The 26,542-nt window shown below is 35.6% G+C and overlaps 1 protein-coding gene across 2 annotated transcripts in view; it reads left to right on the top strand.

The window, feature by feature from the left end:
* COG5 (component of oligomeric golgi complex 5) overlaps positions 1-26,542 on the top strand; it is a 279,231-nt gene that overhangs the window by 37,298 nt on the left and 215,391 nt on the right. The window lies entirely within an intron of this gene.

Below are 26,542 nucleotides of genomic sequence, written 5' to 3'. Positions count from 1 at the left end.
CTTATTATTTGTCACCCTGTGCTGGAATATTCATCATTGTTTGAGAAAAATTAATTTAGTGTAAGATTCTTCAATGGGTAAAATTTTTGTACCAAATTTTTGATTTTTTTGTTCCTTAGGGATTTATTTCCTATTTGGATGTTTAAGCTGGAGTATATACATTTTTTAAATGGTAGTGTATCTTAAATAAATATAAACGATGCCCCAAATACCGGCATTTTATTTTATTGACACTGCCTTTTTATTGATTATTTTATTGATTGTTCCTTAAAAATGGCGTCAGCCTGCTTCTAGTGAATTTCAGCTTTGAATTTCTAAATCTGATATTTTTGGGGAACATTAGGTGAGCTGTTGTACTTTTCATTGCCATTATACTTGATTGCTTTATATATAAAATTTTAAGAACTATGGTAAGGTTTTATCAATCTTTGGTTTAGTAAATTGAGATTGGTTATAGGTGAATTTAGAGGTTCATTGTATTTTTATGATCATAGTTATACTTCTAGAGTTCTTCATTTTAATACTATGTAAACAACAGGGCAAGTAGGCAGGCATGATCTTTTGAGAGACATGTTTCGTAAGACAGGATACAGTTTTAGTCATTTGTTTTAGTTTTTGGTTAGAGACTTGAAATCTATTTCAGCAAATTAGAAATATATATATGTTTTAACCATATCTAAATAGAAGATAATGCTGCTAATGCAGTTTTATTATCACAGCTAGGAATATATTCAGAGGTAAGTGGTGATGATCTGTATTATTTTCATATTAATTATATTAAAACTGAAATAATGTCCCTTTGAGGAAAAGGAATTCCCAAGTCATTGTATCTGGCAAATCATTCTCTAAAATCCAGTTGAATTAGAGCATATAACTCAAGAAGGCCAAGTTAGTTATCTAGGGATATATCTTACATACATGGCTAGTTTATTCTGGTGAGTACATCAGAAAAGCATGATGGTCAGAATGAGGTCATTCATAGAGATTTACAAAGAATTTTCTGCAGCCTCTATAGGGATTGATAACATTCAGTCTGCTTTGAAAAATCTGCATGTCTATGTTATATGTTTTGCATCACTTCTCAAGTTTACCCCGAGTAGCTTCCTGAAGAAAATGCTGAATTTATCAGCAACTGAAGACATCCTTCATCATTGCAGGAAAGAACAATTGGATAGGATCTTTATTTTTCAAAACAGGATGCCAGCCCTTACATTTTAATTTGGTTTCCATAGTGTATGAATCTACACTTGGTCAGTCTAACATAACATTGTTGGTGGACTTCCCAGTTTCTTTCTCAGTCATCCTTTCTGGCAGAGTTCAGTATTTGTTGAGGTTTCACCTTATTAGCAGCAGCAGCATCTGCTTAGTAACACTGAGGACAAGGATGGGATTACTCCCCTGCTCCAGGGCTCAAGTCATGATTGGTCCTGATAGTTTCATTCTTTTCTGTTATTGTTTAGATGGAGACACGCGGCCTCATCTGGGTTGAGGAGACTTGAGGAAAGTGAACTGAAAAGTTCCAAACTTTTTGGAAAGGTTTTCTGTGCAAATAAATGCAGATGAAAAGGAGGAACTAGGTGGAGACTAGACACTATTCCTGTTTCTAAACTTATAAGTTGAGATATTCTACTTAACTATTTGCACCAAATAAAGTTTCCAGATCTCTTTACCATTTCATTCAGTTCTCTCACTTTATTTCACAAACTTAAGAAAAAAAAACCTCTTCTGAATGTTATTAATAATAGTAATACTTTATATTAGTATGGTCCTTATATGTTCACTCATGTAGTCTTACCAGATTTTCTCCCTTCTTTCATTTCTCTCATCATCCTTATTTTCCCCTTTCTTCTATCTTTCCAGGTTTCCCAGTCTATTCTTTTCTCTTTTTCCCTGCCCACCCCCCCTTTTTTTTTTTGACTGCATTGTGCAGCTTGCAGTACCTTAGTTCCCTGACCAGGGATCAAACATACCCCCCATCTCCTCCCCTGGCGGTGAAATTGTGGAGTTCTAACCGCTGAGCTACCAGGGAATTCCCACATCTGTATTTATAAGAGATATTGGCCTGCAGTTTTCTTTTCTTGTAGTATCTCTGTCTGGCTTTGATGTTTGGAAGTATTCCCTTCTCTTCAATTTTTAGAACGGTTTGGGAAGTGTTTGGTTTTTATTCTTTTTCAGATGTTTTTTAGAATCCAGCAGTGCAACTGTCTGGTCCTGGGCTTTTCTTTGTTGGAATTTGTGTGTGTGTGTGTGTGTGTGTTCATCAGATAGCTTTGTATATTCCGTTTTAGTTTTTCTCTGAACTTTTTAGCTATAGGCTTGCATTATTTTTTTGTAGAAATTTCTCTAGGGATTACAACATGCATCTTCAGCACAATCTACTTAATATTTATGTTGAATTACTTCAGGGGAAATCAGGTGTTTTGAAGTCATTGTCTACCAAATCTCGTGTGAGCCCACTTGCAGAGTCAATTCCTATGGTCTGCCTTTTAATTTTTTTCCCTATGAGTATGGATTATGTACACCCATTTCTTTGCATGTGGAGTAATTTTCTTTATTGAAATATAGTTGATTTACAATATTGTGTTAATTTCTGGTGTACAGAGAAATGATTCAGTTTTATATGTGTAATATATTCTTTTTAACTTTCTTTTCCATTATGGTTTCCATTATTACAGGATACTGAATATAGTTCCCTGTGCTATATAGTAGGACCTTGCTATTGATATATTTTATATATGGTAGTTTGTATTTGCTAATCCCAAACTCCTACTTTATCCTTCTGCCCTCCCCTTTCCCTTTTGGTCACCATTAGTTTGTTTGTTTGTTTGTTTGTTTTCATTATTATTATTATTTTTTTTCATTAGTTTGTTTTCTGTGTCTACAAGGCTGTTTCTGTTTTGTAAATGAATTCATTTGTGTTGTATTTCAGATTCAGATTCTGAATATCAGTGACACAGTATTTATCTTTTTTCTTTCTGACTTCACTTAGTGTGGTATTCTTTAGGTCCATCTGTATTGCTGCAAATGGCATTATTTCTGTTTTTCTTTACCCAATAGTATTTCTTTGGGTATATATACACCGCATCTTTATCCATTCTTCTGTCAGTGGACATTTAGGTTGCTTCCATGTTTTGGCTATTGTAAATATTGCTGCTGTGAACATTGGAGTACATGTACCTTTTTAATTATACTTTTCTTTGGATAAATATCCAGGAGTGGGATTGCTGGATCATATGGCAACTTTAGTTTTTTGAGGAACCTCTATTCAGTTCTCTATAGTGGTTGTACCAATTCACATTCCCATCAACTGTGTAGGAGGATTCCCTTTCTCCACACCCTCTCCCGTATTTGTTACTTGTAGACTTTTTGATGGCCCCTCTGACCAATGTGAGGTGACAGCTCATTGTAGTTTTGATTTACATTTCTCATTTTTAAAAAAATTAATTAGTGATGTTGAGCATCTTTTCATGTGCCTGTTGACCAGTTGTGTGTCTTCTTTGGAGAATTGTGTTTAGGTCGTCTGCTTGTTTTTTTTGATTGGATTGTTTGGGTTTTTGTTTTTGAGTTGTATGAGCTGTTTGTATATTTTGGAAATTAAGCCCTGGTCGGTTGCATTGTTTGCAGATAATTTTTTCCAATTTGTAGGTTTTCTTTTCTTTCTTTCTTTTTTTTTAATCGTTTCCTTTGCTGTGCAAAAGCTTAAAAGTTTATTTTCCATTTATTTATTTTTAAAAATTCTTTTCTTGGGCTGTACTGGATCTTTGTTGCTGTGTGGGCTCTTCTCTAGTTGTGGAGAGTGGGGGCTACCCTCTAGTTGCTGTGTGTGGGCTTCTTAATGCAGTGGTTCTCTTGTTGCAGAGCATGGGCTTAGGGATATGGGGGCTTCAGTAGTTGCCGCACATGGGCTTTTGAGCATAGGCTCAACAGTCGTGGTCCATGGTCCCAGTTGCTCTGTGGCATGTGCGAGCCTTACAGATCAGGGATCAGACCTGTGCCTCCTGCACTGGTATGCGGATTCTCCACTGAGCCACCAGAGAAGGCCCTGTTTGCTTTTATTTCTGTTGTACTGGGTGACTGACCTAGGAAGACACTGGTAGAATTGATGTCAGAGGGTGTTTTGCCTATGTTCTCTTCTAGGAGTTTTATGGTATAGTGTCTTATATTTTTCTTCAAGCCGTTTTGAACTTATTTTTGTATATGATATAAGGTATTCTACATTTATTTACCTGAAGAAACTGTCTTTTTCCCATTGTGTGTTCTTATCTCTTTTGTCAAAAGTAGATATGTGGATTTATTTCTAGGCTGTCTATTTTGTACCATTGACCCAACATATGGAGTAATTTTTGGTTGAAAACTGGACATTGTGGATAATATATTTGTCACTTTAGATTCTTTTATGTTCTGTGAGGATTGCTTTTCTGTTGTTATTCCTACAACTGGCAGTTAACTTGTTGATCTCACACTGCACAGTCTTCTTTCTGTACTGTGATCTTCATCTCTGTTGTGTTCTTTTGGTTTATAGCTATTGCTTTATTAACCTGGTACTTTACACTTCTCCCTTGTACCTCTATTTAGATGTCACCAGGAATTTTGGCAGAGTTGATGCTAAGATCATGGGCCTCAACTTTTGTGTTTCTTTTTTTCCTTCAAAGTTTCCTTCCTAAATTTCCAGGTGCTCTTTCAGCTCTGAGCTCTGTCCTGTGATACCTCAAGTTATAGTAAGGCTCCAGGTTTTTGCTGCTTGAGCTATGTAGTGTTTGGAGACAACTATCAGTCTGAAAAGGGGATTCAAAAATGGTGCTAGTGGTAAAGAACCCATATGCCAATGCAGGAGACACAAGAGACATGAGTTCAATCCCTGGGTTGAGAAAATCCCCAGGAGGAGCGCATGGCAACCTCCAGTTTTCTTGCCTTGGAAATCCCGTGGACAGAGAGGCCTGGTGGGCTGTGGTCCATTGTGTTGCAAAGAGTCAGACATGATGGAGAGACTGAGGACATGGCATGAATGATCCATCTAAAAGATGGACTAAACTCACATGTCTTGCCCATATTGTAAGGGTACACACCCCTCTGATTTTTGCTTGCTCTTCCCTGCATCCTCCTGGATCCTTCTCACCCACATGTGTTATTTTAATGGTAAGCTATTAAAAGGAATTTGGGTCTTGTTCCTGGTGTGGGTCTTTTCTTTTTAGGATTTTTGTTTCTAAATTTATAGCTAATCTGTTTACCTTAATACATGTTCTCTACCATCTCTGGACTGTAAACATGTAGTTTTCTGCTGTAAGAGCTATGGGCATTGGAATGGGAGTTGATGGCAGTAATGGCAGTCAGTGCTCTTAGGCAAAAAAGCCCAAACTTAGAACTCTCACCCTTTGCAATTTATGTATTTTAAATGTAACCCTTCCTGTGGTATGTTCCTCCCTTTGTTCTCTTTCCAGGGCCTTCAACGAAGTGTTTTTTAAAATGGCTTGTCTAGACCAATAAACACTTGAAAAGATGCTCAACATCACTATTAGAGAAATGGAAATCAAAACTAAAATGAGGTATTACCTTGCATTAGTCAGAATGACCATCATCAAAAAATGTACAAACAATAAATGCTGGAGAAGATGTGGTAAAAAGGGAACTGTCTTACACTGTTGGTAGGAATGTAAACTGAAATAGTCTTTATGGAGAATAGTATGGAGCTTCCTTAAAAAACTAGTAATAAACCTACCATATGACCCAGCAATCCACTACTGGTTATATACCCTGAGGAACCTGCCATTCTAAAAGATACATGTACCCCAGTGTTCATTGCAACAGTGTTTACAATATCCAGGACATGGAAACAACCTAGAGTTCATCTACAGGTGAATAAGATGTGGCACAGGTATGCAGTGGAATATTCAGTCAGTTCAGTCTCTCAGATAGATCTGACACTTTGTGACCCCATGGAGTGCAGCACGCCAGGCCTCCCTGTCCATCACCAACTCCCGGAGCTTACTCAAACTCATGTCCATCAAGTCGGTAATGCTGTCCAACCATCTCATCCTCTGTCGTCCCCTTCTCCTCCTGCCTTCAATCTTTCCAGCATCAGGGTCTTTTCCAATGAGTCAGCTCTTCGCATGAGGTGGCCGAAGTATTGGAGTTTCAGCTTCAGCATCAGTCCTTCCAATGAATATTCAGGACTGATTTTCTTTAGAATTGATTGGTTTGATCCTCCTTTCAGTCCAAGGGATTCTCAAGAGTCTTCTCCAACACCACAGTTCAAAAGCATCAGTTCTTTGGTGCTCAGCTTTCTTTATGGTCTAACTCTCACATCCACACATGACTACTGGAAAAACCATAGCTTTGACTAGACGGACCTTTGTTGACAAAGTAATGTCTCTGCTTTTGAATATGCTGTCTACGTTGGTCATAACTGTTCTTCCAAGGAGCAAGCGTCTTTTAATTTCATGGCTGCAGTCACCATCTGCAGTGATTTTGGAGCCCAGGAAAATAAAATCTCTCACTGTTTCCATTGTTTCCCTATCTATTTTCCATGAAGTAATGGGACTGGATGCCATGATCTTTGTTTTCTGAATGTTGAGCTTTAAGCCAACTGTTTCACTGTCCTCTTTCACTTTCATCAGGAGGCTCTTTAGTTCTTCTTCACTTTCTGCCATAGGGTGGTGTCATCTGCAGCTCTGAGGTTATTGATATTTCTCTCCGTAGTCTTGAGCCCAGCTTGTGCTTCCTCTAGCCCAGCATTTTGTATGATGTACTCTACATATAAGTTAAATAAGCAGAGTGACAAGATACAGCCTTGACGTACTCCTTTTCCTATTTGGAACCAGTCTGTTGTTCCATGTCCAGTTCTAACTGTTGCTTCTTGACCTGCATGCAGATTTCTCAAGAGGCAGGTCAGGTGGTCTGGTATTCCCATCTCTTTCAGAATTTTCCAGAGTTTATTGTGATCCACACAGTCAAAGGCTTTGGCATAGTCAATAAAGCAGAAATAGATGTTTTTCTGGAACTCCCTTGCTTTTTTGATAATCCAGTGGATGTTGGCATTTTGATCTCTGGTTCCTCTGCCATTTTAAAATCCAGCTTGAACATCTGGAAGTTCAAGGTTCATGTACTGTTGAAGCCTGGCTTGGAGAATTACTTTGCTGGCATGTGAGATGAATGCAATTGTGCAGTTTGAGCATTCTTTGGCATTGCCTTTCTTTGGGATTGGAATGAAAACTGACCTTTTCCAGTCCTGTGGCCACTGCTGAGTTTTCCAAATTTGCTGGCATATTGAGTGCAGCACTTTTATAGCATCATCTTTTAGGATTTGAAATAGCTCAATAGTAGCAGAATACTACTCAGCTATGAAAAAGGCATTTGAGTCGTTCTAGTGAGGTGGATGAACCTTGAGCCTGTTACACAGAGTGAAGTAAGTCAGAAAGAGAAAAATAAATGCCGTACATTAAGTCATATATATCTGGAATCTAGGAAAGTGGTGATGATGAACCTGTTTGCAGGGAAAGAATAGAGATGCAGATGTAGAGAATGGACTTGTAGACACAGTAGGGGAAGGAGAGAGTGGGATGAATGGAGAAAATAGCATCAACATCTGTACACTCTCATGTGTAAAACAGATAGCTGGAGAAAAGTTTCTGTATAACACTGTTTTGACCTAGAGGGGTGGGATTGGAAGAGGAGAGGGAAACTCAAGAGGGAGAGGATATATGTATGATTATGGCTGGTTTGTGTTGTTGTAGAGCAGAAACCAACACAACATTGTAAAGCAGTTTTCTTGCAATTACAAAATAAAGACATAAAATGACTTATCTAGGTTTAGAAATTATCTGTAGGAAACTATACTTGACCAGTTTACTCTGCCATTAGTGAAAGCTAGACTAAAATAATTTGTATTTGCCTTTTATGCATATGCAGTCAAAGTCCATAAAGTCAGATGAGCTTTGTAAATTTGAATCACTTTGATAAAAATCTGTGTAGGTTGAGAATCCATGCATTCATATTAGTTTTTTTAATATGATTAGAGTTTTTTTTTTGTATGATTAATGTTCAGTGCAGACTTGAATTTTATGTATACAAAATCTCTGTATTCCCAAGGAATGAATGGATACAAGAATGATTCATGGAGTCTTAAGTAATGTGCAAATATAGAACAATAAAGTTGCCAAGTCATTTTATCTTTACTTTGCCTTTTGGAGTCTACTACTATTAAAAGTTATTACTCTGTTTTGAAAGGATGACATATTTTGTGAAAATTTTTGCTTAAAGTTTTATGGGATCTTTTTTCTGTCTGTTTAACTAAGATAAGTCAGTTCTCTAAGGCAAGTTCTCTGAGGCCAGTCTTTCATTTACTTAGAAGAGAAACAGAAGAACTATACCTGTAGAAGTTATTCTTCCTTTTAGCCAAAGCTAGTTTAAAAGCAGCAACACCCTTTCTCTAGTCTTCAGATATATTTAATATGAGGATTCTAAGTTTTTGGATGATTGTGTCTTGCACTGATGGGTCTTACCACTATTTTAACAAATTGATTTTTGTTTCTGTGCTATAAAAAAAATGTCATGCTTTCCAGAAGTTTTCATTTAACCCTATGTATCTTTCAGATTGTCTTTAGCTTTGTGGGAAGCTTTCTTCCAGATAAAGATTTGTGGAACATCAAGAAAGTGAAGCCAGAGAGTGGTAGAAACCAGTGCTATTTCACAGTGAGAAATATGGTTGGCTTTGAGTATATTGTTAAGATTTAGATATTTTGTTGTTGAGTTGTTAAAAGATACTTATTTTTTTTCCATTTAAGAAGAGATAAGGATTTAGTGATGTCTATCTAAGTTGATGGATTCTTTGATAATGGTAGTATTTGATGAAGATTGCTGAATATTTTGAACTCTGTATTTTAGTCTAGGAAGTTTTTTTTTATTTAGCCAAAAGATGGTGACATGCTCTTTTGTTCCTTGCTTTAAGTCAGTGCAGTTCAACAAGTATGGTGCTGTTATGGTGAAAGTGAAAGTGTTAGTTGCTTATTTGTATCCGACTCTTTGTGACCCCATGCACTGTAGCCCTCCAGGCTCCTTTGTCCATGCGATTTTCTAGGCAAGAATATTGGCATGGATTGCCATTTCCTTCTCCAGGGGATCCTCCCAACCCAGGGATCTAACCTAGGTCTCCTGCATTACAGGCAAATTTTTTACCATCTGAGCCACCAGAGAAATCGGTTGTATAGTAGGCACAATAATGCGTCTCCTCAAAGATAGTTTTATCTTACTCATTAGAACCTGTGAATATAGTACCTTATATGGCAGAAGGAACTTCGCAGATGTAGTTTCCTGTGGACCTTGAGATGAGATTACTCTGATTATCCAGATGGGACCATTCTAAATACTTCAGTTTTTTAACGTGAAAGCGGAAACCAGAAGAGTGAGCCAGAGAAATGGAATGGTAGAAGAGGAGGCTGGAGAGATTTGAAGCGTGAAAGTACTTAACCTACCGTAGATGGCTTTGAAATTAAAGGAAGGGAGGCATGGACATGCAGATGTCCTCTGGTAGCTGGGAACTGCCCCCAGATGACAGCAAGGAAATGGGAACCTCAGTGCTACAACCTGAAGGAATTAAATTCTGCCCACATAATGAATGAGCAAGGAGAGGGTATCTCCCTTAGAACTTCCAGAAAGGAATGTAGCTATGGTAACACCTTGATTCTCTCCTGTTGAGACTCATTTTGAGTCCCATTGAGACTTCTAACCTTCAGAACTGGAAGATAATAAGTTTGTAGTTTTCAGCCTTCTAAGTTTGTGGTAACTTGTTCTGGTAGCAAATAAAAAGCAAATGCATCTATACCATATCAGCTACCTGGATGAAGGATTATTTGTTATTGTAAGAAAGAGAGTGGCTGATCTGTGAAGTTCTGAACTAGGAAGACCTTAAAAGTCAAAACAAAATAAAATACGCATACAAGCACAGAAGTGCCAAGCTATATAACTTTTTATTGGCAGGAAACAGGTACTGTCTTTACATACAGATATGAAATATTAACATGTTTTTAAAATTAACAGCTGTAATGGAATAGGGGTTGTAAAATATCCTGCATACTCTTCTGATATCATGGCTAATGATATATCTTTTTCCCTGTTGCCCTTAAGAAACCTCAGGCCACATTAAAGATTTTATAGGTAAATGATTTGGGTATAAAAGAAAACTACTAATTATTCTAATCAAGCTTATGTATGGCTTCCCTGATAGCTCAGTGGTAAAGAATCTGCCTGCAATGGAAGAGTGTGAGTTTGATCCCTGGGTGGTGAAGATCCCCTGGAGGAGAAAATGGCAACCCATTGAGTATTGTTGCAGGGAAAATCCCATGGACAGAGGAGCCTGGTGGGCTACAGTCCATGGGTTGCAGAGTTGGACACAACTTAGCACATGCACTCAACACATACAAGATTACATAATCAATTCTATACTGATAAATGTTTTAAAACCCTACTATGTGCTTGCCTCTAAGACTGTTTTAGCGTTATTGCCCTGATTAATAAATCCATTCTTGGTCTTTGGGATATTTGTAGGATGTTATTCCAGATCTGATTATAGGCACATGATGGAGCCTGGTTATGTGACATAGTTACTTCTAACAGGAATAAGAATAACATTTAGTCAGGATCTCAATACAATGAACAAGGCATTTTGCATAGTATTAATTTCCTAGTGAAGTTAGTAGTTCAGAATCTTGTTTGCTTTTAAGCTATGATATGAGGAATTGTGCTTGGTCTTCTCCATAAATGCTGAGCTGTGGTAATTGCTGAACAGAGGGTAGAGGAGGAAGAGAAGGTATTTTTTGTTTTAATAAAGTTTGGCGGTGCTTAAGAATAGCCATCTATTTGATGTAGAGACTTTCTACCTAAAACAAAGGAATGAAAGTGATATTCCAGAGTGGGTAGCAATGAAGAGAAAAACTGAAAAGGAGTAGCTGGGGAGACTTCTACTGAGGATAAATGACTTAGAACAAATCTTGTTGAATGGGCACTTGGAGGCTGATTCTTTTAATGTCATAACTGGAACAACATAATATTCACAAACTTTTCTTTTGTTATAGAAATATTCTCTTTACTGACACTTTAAAGACTTCAAAACATCCTAAAATTATACCATAAAATAACATAATTGTTTCTGCTATGTATATAGTTTATGATTAAGAGAAAAGAGAACGTAGGCTTTGAAGCCATCTAGAGCTTGATTTAAAGACCATTTCCATCCCTCTTGCTAACTATCTTAGTTTTGACAAGGTAAATTCTCTCTCAGATTTCAAAGGACTGTTGGGTAGCTTTAATGAGACAAATTTATAGATTGTCTTCGACCTTGCCTAGCATGTAGTAGGCCCCCCAGTATTGCTTTCCCTTTGTCCTTCTTTTTTTAGAAATAGAACTAAGGGATGAATTTGTTAATATATATTTTGAAGTCACATTGGTTATTCATCATTATCTGTGGTTGTGTGTTCCACTTTTACGTGTTCAAAAACATCTTTTTCATTCATTTTTAAAAATCCCGTACATTTTTTATGCATTTTTTTCCTGGGAACAAAATAGTGAAGCATTACTATAAAACTTTTCAAGGTAAAGGTGGGCTCTGTGTCTCTGTGTGTTTGTGTGCTCAGTTGTGTCTTCCTCTTTGTGACCCCATGGACTATAGTCCACCAGGCTCGTCTGTCCATGGAATTTTCCGGGCAAGAATGCTAGAGTGGATTGTCATTTCCTGTTCTGGGGGATGTTCTCAACATAGGAATCAAACCTGTGTCTTTTGGGTCTCCTGCATTGGCAGGCAGATTCTTTACCACTAGCACCACTGATGTGGTGAATAAACACATCTAAACGCATTAAGTCTCATATAATGAGGTGAGAAAAAGTATTTTTTTTGAATAACTAGACTAATCAATACATAATATTTTTTTTACAGCCATAATACATCACATAATTGAAAACACATTAAAAAATAAAATTTCAGAAAAATGATAAAAGCTGTCATTGACTGCTTGTGGCAAGTACTGTGCTAACCATTATATATATATTATCTCACTGAGGTTGCGCAACCTCAGTGAGATAAAGTAGATACTATCATTTTGCAAATGGGCAAACAGAACCTCGATAAGATTAAGTAGCATTCCTAGGATCACACAGCTAATAAGAGGATTTCGACTTGCACTTATTTATTTCTTCTACTTGTTCTCTGGTGGAGGTGCTAATGAGAACCAAAGTGCTATAAGACAAGAATTTTGTCAAGTTGGGATTTTTGTAAATTTTGGGTATAGGCTTAGTTCAGTTGCTCAGTTGTGTCCGACTCTTGTGACCCCTTGGACTCCAGCACGTCAGGCCTCCCTGTTTATCACCGACTCCCGGGGCTTGCTCAGACTCATGTCCATCAAGTCGGTGATGCCATCCAACCATCTCATCCTCTGTTGTCCCCTTCTCCTCCTGCCTTCAATCTTTCCCAGCATTGGGGTCTTTTCCAATGAGTCAGTTCTTTGCATGAGGTGGCCAAAGTATTAGAACTTCAGCATCAGTCCTTCCAATGAATATTCAGGACTGATTTCCTTTAGGATTGGCTGGTTTGGATTTCCTAGCACTCTAAAGGACTCTCGAGTCATCTCCATCACCACAGTTCAAAAGCATCAATTCTTGGGCACTCAGCTTCCTTTATAGTCCAACTCTCACATCCATACATGAGTACTGGAAAAGCCATAGGGTAGCAGCTATAACAATATTACTTGTGAGTAGAAATTGAAGGACTTTTACAGCTTAAAAGCAATTTAAAAATTTTTATTGGAATGATTCCTCTTCTCCATTGATGCTGCCTACATTTTTCTTTTGAGATATGAGATTGGTCTGGGATTTAAATGTGTTCATTCTGAGTATTCTAAGAAAACAAAAATACATCTAAGGGGTTTGTCTTTTGCTTCTGGTTATTCTAGAGAATATTTAAGAGCATAAAAGAGGCCTCATTTAAAGAGATCTCAGTTTTATTTTTAACACTTTATTTAAAAAAGATGCACCAAGTATATACTTTAATGAATTTTTTTAGATTTGATAACCTGACCTAATTAAAAGTACAGGGTAATATCAGAAAACTTATAAAAGGAACATACCAAAGGCTGGAGAAACTGCAATTAATGTGCAGTGTTTATGGATTTGCCCAGAATTTTAAAAATGAAACATGTTTCATATATTTAACATTTTAAATTTGGGAAAATATGTTGTTTTAAATGTAGGAGTATTTTATAAAGTATGCTCATAAATTAAAGTAACATAAAGCTGAAGAGAAACAAGATCTGAATATTAAAAAAGCAGTCTCAATCTGCATAGTACCTTTGTGAAGATAATGACTATTTATAATATGTCCTAATGACCAATTAATTTGACTTTCAGTCTCAGTTTTACTTGTATAAGTTTCATTTAATAATGTTTAAAAAATAATTTCTTATCTTTATTCATTTATTTCTGGGTATGCGGGGTCTTCACTGCTGTGCAGGCTTTCCTCTGGTTGTGGAGAGCAGGGGCTGCTCTCCAGCTGCAGTGCACAGGCTTCTCACTGCGGTGGCTTCTCTTGCTGCAAAGCACCGGCTCTAGGTGTGTGGGCTCAGAAGCTGTGGCTCCCCGGACTGTAGAGCACAGCCTCAGTGGTTGTGGGGTACAGGCTTAGTTGCTCCACGACATAGTAATATGATTTTATACTTATGTTTGGTGACTATTAAGTTCCTAAATTTGACCGAGGAAGGAATTTTGATAAGGTCTGCCATAGGTTATGTATTTTAATTTTTTTTTCAGAATAATCAGCTCAATTCTAGTGTTATTTAAAAAATTAAGTACTTCTCTCATACTGCTCTCATACTACTATCAATGGTTTAATAGAATAATTTTTGAATTTTTAAAATTATAATATTTTATTTGTGAAAACAATAAAGGTATATATTAATTTCTGAAAAACTAGAAAGTATAGGTAAACATCACCTAGGAATTCCTTTTGGGACATCTCTCAACTATTTCCTTGTACGTTACAACATCTATTATATATATTCTTTTATATTAATATTACATTACTTCCATGTTAATAAACATAAATATATCATTTTAATGCTAAGTAATATTCATATGAAAACTTTCTAAAAATTTCTGTAAATAGTCTATTATTGTTAACTGCTTTGTTCATTTTAATATTATTTACTGGTATAACTATCCTTTGATGACCATGCCTGGAGATATATTTTTGTACAATTATTTCATTGTTAGGATAAATTTAAGAAGTTGAATTCCTGGTCAGAGGTTATATTTAAGGTTTTTGCTTAATGTTTCAAAATGAAACTTCTTTCTTGAACTAATGTGAGAGAATATACCTATAACTTTGTCATCATTAATAGGCATTAGCTTTTAAAAATTATTTGCCAGTCACACATGTGAAAAACAGTATATTAACTTATTTTTTAACTTATTCTGATTTGCAGTTTGTTTTTGCTGTGTTTGTCATTTGCTTTTCATTGATGAATTAGTTGTTACTGGCCTGTTTTCCTGTTGCTGTATTGGTTTGTAGACATGTATTCTTTACAAAATAGAGGTAAAATTGCTCTGCTTTATAGACGTCCCAGTTTATCATACTCTTTCCTTTTTTTAAGTATAATTTTTATAATTACACCTTACAACTTTATAGTTACACTTGTTACTGTCTATCAGCCAGTCTTATTCCTCAGTCAGTTATTTCAAGGCTGTTTCCTTTCTGCTGCTTATCCAGGGACATGTGCTCCATTGTTCTTTGTTTGCAGTCTTTAAAAAAAATTATTTATCATTTTTGGCTGCACTGAGTCTTTGTTCCTTTGCACAGGCTTTTTCTAGTTGCGAGCAGTGGGGGCCATTTCTCGTTGCCATGTGTGGGCTTCTCGCGGTGGTTTCTCTCGTAGAGCACGGGCTCTAGGCACACAGGCGTCAGAAGTTGCAGCCTGTGGGCTCTGGGGTATGCAGGCTTCAGTGGCTGTGGCACACAGGCTCAGTAGTTGCGGCTCGTGGGCCCTAGAATGCTTGGGCTTCAGTGGTTGTGGCACACAGTCTCAGTAGTTGCGGCTAATGGGCCCTAGAGTGCTTGGGTTTCGATAGTTGCAACACACAGGGTCAGTAGTTGAGGCTCACTGGCTCTGCAGTGTGAGCTAGTAGTTGTGGTGCACCAGTTTAGTTGCTCTGAGGCATGTGGGATCTTCCTAGACCAGGGATTGAACCTGTGTCCCCTGTATTGGCAGGTGAATTCTTATCCACTGTATCACCAGGGAAGTCCCGTTTACACCCTCTTTGTAGTTATATTTGGCCTTGTGATATTGATGCTGACATTACAGTCTTATTGCCACTACTTTTGTAAGTGCCCGCAGCCCAAACCTTTTATGAAATGTTTGGGCAAGCGAGGGCTAAGTGCTATTATAATGAGCCTTATAAAAGTGCTTTTATGATTAAAAAAAAACTGCTTACAAGATAGGTGACTTATATATCATGGCAACTAGGATTTTATGGCTATTGCTGCTTGCTAGTTTTGACTGGGCATTTTATGACCTGTCTACTAGATCCTGTAACATATGTTACTCATTAAGATTTTAAAAACGTTTATGTAGTTTGAGAAGTTGGTTGTGTTGTGGAACCAGTAAGTCTATTTGTTAATATAAATGATAGTGATAGAAGAAAAGAAGTAAAAGCTTCTCATCTTCTTTCTTGGATTTGACAATAGTAATAAAATATTTAATGGTGTCCTTTATCATGTGTTCAAAGTGCAGTTTTATTTTTGTTTGTTTTTTAGTTCATTGTAATTATTCATATTGTATCTTTGAATCATTGATAGGTAAGATGTTTTAATGAGGACTAGAAATTTTGGGTAAAACAGATTTATCTTAAACTTAGTTGATGAAAATTCAGTTTATTAACTATTCATTTTGGAATTTTCTAGCAGCCATCTCTGCTAAGTGTCCTTCTCCTGATGTTAGTCTTTGCCTTAGCTTAGGTGGCTCTTTTGGTTTGTGGTTTTGCGGTTAACCATTTTTCTGCCACTGAGTTTTTCTAGAACTTTGTTGAGAGAGAATACTTATGAAAGATTTTTCTGAAAGTTAATCATTTTTTCCATTTCTCTTAATCAGTGAATCTTTGAAAGTAGGGAAGTGAGGATGAAAGGAATAAGTACATCATAATTACTGGGGTGCCTTTTTGTTTTGTTTTTGTTTTTAAGAATATCTATTTTCTTATCAGTTGGAAGTGCCATCTTTCTCTTCCAACTGGTCTGGTCTGCTCCATTGTTATTGTTCAATAACTAAGTCATGTGTGACTCTTTGCGACCCGATGGACTGTAGCATTCCAGGCTTCCTTGTCTATCACTAACTCCCAGGGCTTGCTCAGACTAATTAATGTCCATCGAATTGGTGATGCCATACAACCTCTCATCCTCTGTCATCCCCTTCTCCTGCCTTCAATGTTTCCCAGCATCAGGGTCTTTTCCAGTGAGTCAGTTCTTTGCACTAGGTGGCCAAAGTATTGGACTTTCAGCTTCAGCATCAGTCCTTCCAATGAATATTCAGGACTGATTCCCTTTAAGGTGGACTGGTTTGAGCTCCTTGCAGTCCAAGGGACTCTCAGGAGTCTTCTCCAATACTGCAGTTCAAAAACATCAATTCTTCAGTTCTCAGCTTTCTTTAAGGTCCAACTCACATCCATACATGACTACTGGGAAAACCATAGCTGACTAGATGGACCTTAATGTCTCTGCTTTTTAATATGCTGTCTAGGTTGGTCATAGCTGTTCATTCAAGGAGCAAGCATCTCAATTTCATGGCTGCATTTTGGAGCCCAAGAAAATAAAGTCTCTCACTGTTCCATTGTTTCTCTTTCTATTTGCCATGACGTGATGGGACTGAATGCCATGATCTTAGTTTTTAGAATGTTAAGTTTTAAGCCAGTCTTTTCACACTTCTCTTTCACTTTCATCTAGAGGCTCTTTAGTTCCTCTTTGCTTTCTGCCATAAGGGTGGTGTCATCTGCATATCTGAGGTTATTGATATTTCTTCCGGCAATCTTGATTCCAGCTTGTGCCTCATCCAGCCTGGCATTTCTCATGATGTACTCTGCATATAAATTAAATAAGCAGGGTGACAGTATACAGCCTTGACGTACTCCTTTCCCAATTTGAAACCAGTCCATTGTTCCATGTCTGGTTCTAACTGTTGCTTCTTGACCTGCATACAGGTTTCTCAGGAGGCAGGTCAGGTGTCTGGTATTCCCATCTCTTTCAGAATTTTTCAGTTTATTGTGATCCATATAATCAAAGACTTTAGTGTAGTCAGTAAAGAAGAAGTAGATGTTTTTTTGGAACTGTCTTGCTTTTTCTATGATCTAATGGATATTGGCAATTTGATCTCTGGTTCCTCTGCCTCTTCTAAATCCAGCTTGAACATCTGGGAGTTCTTAGTTCATGTACTATTGAAACCTATCTTGGTGAATTTTGAGTGTTACTTTGCTAGCATGTGAAATGAGTGCAATTGTGTGGTAGTTTGCACTTTGTTTGGGATTGAAATGAAAACTGACCTTTTCCAGTCCTGTGGCTACTGCTGAGTTTTTCAAGTTTGCTGGCATAGTGAGTGTAGTACTTTCACAGTATCATCTTTTAGGATTTAAAATAGCTCAGCTGGAATTCCATCACCTCCATTAGCTTTGTTCATAGTGATGCTGCCTAAGGTCCACTTGACTTCACACTCCAGGATGTCTGGCTCTAGGTGAGTGATCACACCATCATGATTATCTGGGTCATGAAGCTCTTTTTTGTATAGTACTTCTGTGTATTCTTGACACCTCTTCTTAATATCTTCTGCTTCTGTTAGATCCATACCGTTTCTGACCTTTATTTTGTCCATCTTTGCAGGAAATGTTCCCTTGGTATCTATAATTTTCTTGAGGACATCTCTAGTCTTTCCCATTCTGTTGTTTTCTTCTGTTTCTTTGGATTAATCATTTGGGCTTTCTTATCTCTCCTGCTATTCTTTGGAACTCTGTATTCAGTTGGGTGTGTCTTTCCTTTTCTCCTTTGCCTTTAGCTTCTCTTCTTTTCTCAGCTGTTTGTAAGATCTCTTCAGACAACCATTCTTGCCTTTTTGCATTTCTTTTTCTTGAGGATGGTTTTGATCACTGCCTCCTACACAGTGTCATGAACCTTGCTTCATCGTTCTACAGACACACTATCAGATCTAATCCCTTGAATGTATTTGTGACTTCCACTGTATAATCGTATGGGATTTGATTTAAGTAATTGACCCCTTTTCTCTCTTATCCGACCTAGTGGAAAACAAAGGGAACAACATTTTACCCACTCTTGTAAGAATGCAAGACTTAATGATTAGTGTTTTGCATTTTTATTTTATACCAGTATTAATTTACTTTAACTTTTTTCATTCTGTTTGCTCTGATTTTTATTTTCTCATTTAATTTAATTGTATCTAAAGTTGGATGCTTTAAAATTTGTCTTGTATTTTCCTTGGGATGACATAGGATATAAATAATATTTACCAATTTTCCTTTCTTACTTCCTAACTTTAAGCATAGTTTTAGTTTTGGTTCACTTGCTTTTGTGAGAATCGTTTTGAGTTTGTAGATTTGTTCCAGAGAAACACATGCACACATATGCCTGTTAAATTTTATACACAATTTCAAAGGACTTAAGAGACTCCAGGAAATCCTACACCAAAGTCATTGTTTATCTGAAATGTATTTTTTGGAAGATGTTTTTCTGTATGGTGTTTATATTCAATCACCTGAACTTTCTTTGTATATTTAAATTGTATTCATTAGCAGCCCATTTTCAGTAACACTAGTTTGCTCTGGAGTTCTGTGATTCACTGAAAATGCTAAAGAGCAAAAGAATTACAGCAGTAGATAATATCAGTGTTTTTGGAAAGAATTCTTAATGTAAGGTTAATAAGAAGTGTTCCCAGAGTACTGTTTTTTTGTTCTACTCTTTGAAGTATTTAAATAACACTGATTACCAGTGTTACTTAAACTGTTACAGCATCACAGAGGAAATTAAAGTTGTCATAAACCACCAAAGAGTAGCTGATATTTCCTAAATTGTGTTGATGGCACAAAGGAAATTTCAATAATAAAGGAAAAGATTTGAGTGAAACCATCTACCTAATTTGAGTGACATCTGTTCAAAAGATACACAGAATGAATTTTTTAGTATTTTCCTTGTGAACTTAATTTAGAAGTAATCTATTTTGAATTGAAATGAGTAAAAACATGCAAGTATAGTGCTTACCTTCTGGTCAGAATAAGGTAATATTATGACAGTAATTGTGTGATTTGTAATTAACTGAGTATAATGGCTGAATGAAGTAACACTTTACAGTATCGTCTTTGTGTTTGGTATTATTTTATCTTAGCGTATGATTTTTAAAGAAAAATCCTCTGGAGGAGGACATGGCAACCCACTCCAGTATTCTTGCTTGAAAAATTCCACAGGCAGAGGAGCCTGGTGGGCTGCAGTACAACGGGCCACAAAGAGTTGGACGTGACTAAGCATGTATGCACATGTTGCCTAGAAAACTTTTTGGCAAATAAAATTTTTTTTCCGTTGGTCATGCAGCACAGTTTGCAGGATCTTAGTTCCTGCCCCAGGGATTAAACCTGGACCCACAGCAGTGAGAGCACAAAGTCCTACCACTGATCCGCTAGGGAATTCCCAAATTTTAGTTCTTAAGGAAACAAATGTCCTGGGGAACTGTAGTATTGTTGCAGGAAAAGGGACCTCTCTTGGCTCTTGTCTAACACTCGGAAATGAATTGTCCGAGGAGACACAAGTGCCAACGAAGCAAGAGATTTTATTGGGAAAGGGCACCCGGGTGGAGAGCAGTAGGGTAAGGGAACCCAGGAGAACTGCTCTGTCAAGTGGCTCACAGTCTAGGATTTTATGGTGATGGGATTAGTTTCCGGGTTGTCTTTAGCCAATCATTCTGACTCAGAGTCCTTCCTGGTGGTGCACGCCTTGTTCAGCCAAGATGGATGCAAGAGAGAAGGATTCTGGGAAGTGGTCAGACATATGGTGTCTCCTTTTGACCTTTCCCGAACTCTTCCGGTTGGTGGTGGCTTATTAGTTCTGTGTTTCTTACCAGGACCTCCTGTCGTAAAACAACTCATGCGAATGGTTACTATGGCGCCTGGCCAGGGTGGGCAGTTTCAGTCGGTGTGCTTCCCCTAACTCTATATAGGTCCAACTAAAAATTTTATAAGGTAAAATGAAGTGTGCTTACTTTTTTTTTCCTCAAGAAGGCACTGTGGCCTGAATTGAGTTCAGAGTTCCTTCTGTATCTTTTCATTTGATAGTTATTCGAATGTCTGTCGCTGTGATAGTCTATCTTCTAGTATATAAAGTAATGGTTCTTAATCTTTAGCACACAAATCATCTAAGGGAACTTATTAAAACTTGTTATTTGGCTGCAGCCGTAGAGGTTCTGCTTCATTAAGTAAAAGTAGGGCCCAGAAATTGGAGTATTCAGATAAACACCATGGAGATTCTGATAAAGGGGGCTATATTTTGAGAAGCTCTCTCCTAAATAAGATGGTCAAGGGAGCCTGACATGCTGCAGTCCATGGAGTTGCAAAGAGTTGGACACAATGGAGGGACTGAATTGAACTGAAACTGAAACAAGATTAATAAGTTTAAAAGTTGTTCCTTTCAGTTTCTCAAATATGTACTCATCCATTGGTATTTATCAGTCACTTTTTCTAGGGAAACATTATGAAAGGTTACATTAGTATTACAGACTATTATTGTATTATTTGGGTTAAAGACAGTTTATAAAGTTAGGTGGCTACAGTTTGCTAGCATTATGTTGTTTGTAAGAGGTGATACTTTGAAGAAATTTAATAGCAAAAGAAAGACAAGGTTTTTAAGAATTGGAAAGAAAATTCTTAAAGTGTAGCCATATAATTTGATTTTTTACATTTCAGCCTGCCCTGAGTGAGGTATTAACAATATTAGAGTGAAATACGTATTTTTGTTTCTTCTCTACCCAATCAGTATTCCATGAATAGTATGACATGTGGGATTGTGTGTGATATTAATGGCTGCTGTGTATGTGTCAGTTCCATGTATTAATATATTTCTCATTCCTATAGTCTGTATCTCATATGGCCCGAACTCTGATTAATTGGTATTAACATTTAGAAAATTTTATGTTAAGTTAATATGTTTTCATTTTGCATCACTTACTAGTGTTGTATGTCCTAAACTGTCTCTGCAGAAACTGATTCCTCATAACCTTATTGGCTTCTCTTGTTCCTTTTTCTTTTCTCCCTGAAAAGTTGGTGATGTGTTTTGATAGTCTGCCTTGCTGAATGGCTCTCAGAAATATATGACATTAAATAATTGCTTACATGGAAGCAGGGTGAGGAAAATCACCTCACTCCCAGACAGACTCAGCTCTCCGTTTCTATCTTACTTGATGCTTCAGGGTTTGATACTGGTATGAAGTTAATATTGGTGGCCCTGACAGGAGTGACAGCACTTTTTACCACTTGTTGGTGTAAATACAAAGCTGTCATCCTTGAAAGCCATAGATACAGTGTATAGAGGTCTGTTAAAAAAAGAAAAGTGTGAATAGAAGGGTAGAGATACTTAGGGTTATTTTCACACGTTATTTTATCACGAGCCAGGGGAGACATATTACTGTGTTAAATTTGCTCATCTTTTTCTCTCGCAAAAATGAGTATTCTTTAGAAGGTGATAGCTTTCGTATAAATGATGAACCCAGTGTTCCATTTGTTTCTACATCTTAGTACTATTTTGTTCCAGTGTTTGTGAATTGTTATAGTATTCTTTCATTCTACTTATTATAATGTAATATAAGTTATCATATTACTGCTCTGTCTAGTCTGTTGACTACATTTTAATACTTTCACTGTATTGAATGATTTTTAGAAAAAGTCTTCAAATTAATTGTCTTTTGTGAACTCAAATCTATAATTCTATGTTCTCTTTGTATTTCTTTAAGAGTTAAGCATCTCTGAGTTTTTGTGGATCTATTTCCTAGTTTTTCTGAGTTTAATTATCTCCTTGTATTTCTTGTTTGTAATAGGATCTGAGCTTCTCTCTTCCCTAACATTTATTGTTCGTCATCTCATGTTTAGCTTTCTTTGAGTTCACTTCGGTCCCATAGGCAGCTGTTATTCAGAAGGGGTATATATGGGTATCCATCTCTAAGAAAATAACTGTCTAAAGTTTTCTCTGGTTTTTATATTTCTTATCTTACAGAGTGGAAATGAAGAAAAGAAATAGATTATTTTATGTATTTTTCCCTTGCTTTTAACTTCCATTTAGAAAACTAAGCTGTTCTACAATTTGTTATTACCTCCCTTACTTTTTGAAATGTAATTTGAAGCTATTTAATTATATTATAAAAAGTTTAAGTATTTGATATTTTATCAATACTGTTTTTCAGAAACTTTGCTTATATGATTTTTTTAAATTTTTTAAAATTATTTTTATGTAGCCATTGACAAAGAATGAAGGTGATATGTATATAATGAGTTGGATGGATAATTTATAATAAATTATTAGGAAAGACACAAAGGATCATATTTATATTTTTTACTTTGTATATGTCAAATTTTGCCAGTGTTTAAAATTTTTTATAATTAAAAAAATTACCAAAGAGGAAAATAATATGTTTAATGGAAAAACTCAATAAACCAATATGTGAAAAATATAAAGTAGATAATATAAAACATTGAATTGGAGTTTTCATTTTGAATATTCGTAATAACTAGAACATTCTTGAATAATGTTATTTTACTTAATTGAATTTTCTGCTTTGCCAGAAATTTTTGTCTTTGTTCTTGTTACCTATGTGTTAATGCTTTATTCAAAGCATAGTTTAAAATGTTCTTAGATCACTGAGGAAATCTCCTTTCTTGAGGCCCTTCTATGGCCATCGTTTTGAATTCTTCCGCCTCTTATGCCAGTTGGCTTTCTAGTCAGTTGGACACTTCATTGATTCTGCCTTTATGTTGCCTGTCACATGTATATGCTCCTTTGCAGAGCTGCAGCACTTTTTGCCAGGCCTTTCATTACCTATGGGGTGATGGCAGCAGCTTCCTATCCTCTGTGTTTTACCCAACCGTTTGGTTTTTCGGTTTCCCACTGCAGTGTCTTCATCAGCTCTTCTACTGCTTTTTTGTTGTTGTTGTTTGTTTTTTGTAGCTCACTTCCTACTGAGTTATTCCCCTGCTCAGATTTCTCTGCTGGCATTGAAGACCTCCATCTTTTGGTTCTAATTTAGCTTACCAGATAAGTTCTCACTGCTGTATTACTTTTCTTCTACAGAGAACTGTGTTTTCTGTTTCCAGAATACGCTTTTTTAGTAGCTTTCCTCAACAATCCTTTTATTTATACTGTTCTTAAATCCAACATAATTCTTTTCTTATTAAGAATTTGACTCTTTTAAAATACCACATTCTGATTTTTTTATAGGTATTTTCATACTTTGTACTACATTGATTCTATTTTTTAAGCTCTGAGGGTAATACGTAAGTTTCTGCCATATAACTATCTTCCATAATGCCTTCTACTTTGTAAGGATTCAAATGTTAATAGAATTATGAAGTTTACTTGACTGTATAGTTGTAAAATATAATAAAGCCAAAAGTTTTATTGGCTTTGGAAAGTAGTCTTGAAGTTACTGTGTTGAAGAAAGCCCTATAAATAAAGCACTTGCTCTCTTATACTTTTAGGTTTTTGCATTTAAAAGTCTAATCTCAGTGAAATCTCAGGAGTTTGATTTTTTAATGTCCAGAGAGCTGAATTTTGCTATAATTTTATTTGGGGGGTAAAAAACAGACCACATACCTAAAAATTGACTTATCATGAGTGAGAAGTACAGAATTATTATGAATGGCATTTTTAATTAAAGCATAGTTGTAAATAATTCTTTTTTAATATGTTTGAACATCTGTTGGGTGCAAGTTGGTAGAATAACAATGACCTTAAATTAGGAAACAAATCAAAAAACAGTAGTTCCATATCTTGTTGAGTGTTCTTCTTTAGTTAGTTTTTAAAATAATAGTTGTTTCTGTAGTTTTTAAGAACTAACACAGTTAGCTGTATAGAAATTGATATCTGTGAATGTGATTTGTGGCAAGTGGGTTAAAAAAATGATTTTAAGAAGATCCCATATTGAATTTATTGTTACCTTTATTGCTTTTGCATTTAAAACTTCATTCTAACATGAAAAATTTGCATTAATGCTTTTAAAAATAAAATTATTTGAAGCAAAGTAAAAAGTTTACATGTTATGGTAAGAGCCATTGTAAGAATAATAAAAATAATTCACCTTTTCATTGACTAAGCATTTAAAAAATGGTTGTCTAAGCTTCTCATTCTTTCTTTTCAAGCTGAGATCAGCTATTGCAAACATATTTGTGACTTGTTTTTAAAAACTGAAGTTTTAACATAAATGTTTTAGTTTACAAGTTATGTATTATTTAACACTTAAGCTATCAGAGGTTATCTAGTAAATATGAATATCCTTGATTATAGATCATTGGGTACACTTCTGTATATCTGAAAGATGACTACAGGTGGGCAGAAATGCTTGTTAGTTGTTCTTGTGTCAAGTGTAGAAATAGTAATAGTTTAGAGGGAAACATTATAATATTTGCTATTTATTTCTTATTTTGTTTTCTTATTACAGAGAACAAGAAGGCAATAAGACAGTTTAGACAGATTTATTAGAAAAGTGGTTTTTAACTGAGTTTTTTGGCGTGTTTATAGACTTGAAGATGAAAAATATTTAAAACATAAAGGGTTTTTCTTAATATGAAAACTTTAAAAATAATCTGATTTTCACTTAGATTAAAAAGTCGATATGAAAATATTTATGCTCAGAAATCCAACTATAAAATTAGTTTAAAGATTTTAAGGAGTATGTTAGAAGATACTCTGCTAGATATACTTATCAAACAAAAATTGTCTTGATGTTTTTATGAAATCCTGATATCTCTTTAGAGTTTCAAAGTATTAGTCCTACTTGTTTATGCTTCATATTGTCAAATTGGGGCATTTCTTTAATTCTATTAAAGAGTACAAAGTAGGGCAGAAGGAAACTGTTCCTTTGCTAAGATTTGACATTATGTCAAAATTATTATCAGAAATATATCACTATTAAATTTCTCATGTAATCTCAGTGAATTCAAGCTATTGCATGGTGCTCACTTCCCCAAGGTATAAGATAGTTCAGTAAACTAGATTGGGTGAATGTTATTTATTTACACAAAAGTGGTGTATTACTATTTTTATTCTTAAGAGTCCAACATTTAATTTTTAATTATAGAAGACCACCTGATGAAAGTTTCTTTCAATGAGAGATTGTTATTGAATTGTTTGACAAATTTTTTTTATTCAAAAATGAGTTGCTACTTGATTTAGTGAATACAGTATGAAAAAACAGAATAAAGAATTGTCCAGTTAACCAATTACAAGGTAGCAAGTATTTGCCTACTTTAAATAAATTATTGCTAGTTTTCGTATACAATGATAATTAGCACTTAATGATAGATTATTAGATTATAACAATTGGAAAATCCTTATTTAATATAAGATTCTCAAACCTGATATCTATAGTTGGGATTAGTAATTTCATAGTTTTCTAATACGAATTGAGGATTGGAGGCAAATGCTTTAAGTTTATGTGTTGTAGAGTAAAAACCATTGGCAAGATTTATTGCCGCTTTAGTGATTTTCAGAGTTGAACTAGGGTATTTTGAAACACTTGGGAGCTCTGATAGTGTAGGAACATTGTATAAATTTTATTACTCTAAAGTTGCTATGTATCTAAAATTATAAGTAGGTGACTTTTCTATAATGACATAAAGTCTTTTCTCCCCCTGTTCCTAGAATTCAGATTTCGTAGTTAGTTTCTGTTATACAAAAAGTCCAACTTGAATATAAAGTTAGGATGTCAGTTTATTTTAATGTACTGGCTTTTGCCTGTATACTGTATTAATCCAGAGCATTTTGTTTAACTCAACCAAAGTGAGGAAGGAAGAAAGAAGCTTTGGTTTTCTTCCTTCTTTTTATTGTCAGTTCATTTGTATATTATAGGCATAGTGCCCTTGATCTTAAAAAATCAAACTTTTCTTCATAATAAACTTGAATTTCAAAAATTTCCCTGTCTTGATGTACATATACAGATTGTTTGTTGTTTTTTCTTTTTGAATTTTAAAATCCTGATAAATCCTGCAATTTCCTACATTCCAAAAAGGATAAAGTTTCATAAATAGGTCATTATTTTTGATGCATCAAACATTATAGCAAGTAGACTATGTTAGAAAACATAATATAGCAGTATAGAAAATCCTGGGTTGTTTTGATTGTTTGGAACCCATAATTTTGGTTTCTATGTTAAAACACTATTCCAGTTATTAACATATAAATATATCTATAGTTTGTGGCTTAGAAACAATACACTTTATAAAAAAATGCAAGGATACCTGTGTCAGTTATATTTTAAAGTTATAC

Source organism: Ovis canadensis, chromosome 4 (genome assembly GCF_042477335.2).
Source record: "Ovis canadensis isolate MfBH-ARS-UI-01 breed Bighorn chromosome 4, ARS-UI_OviCan_v2, whole genome shotgun sequence".
In the NCBI taxonomy this organism is placed as follows: Eukaryota; Metazoa; Chordata; class Mammalia; order Artiodactyla; family Bovidae; genus Ovis; species Ovis canadensis.
Note: the sequence above shows the minus strand (reverse complement) of the source record. Positions and strands in the feature narration are given on the sequence as shown.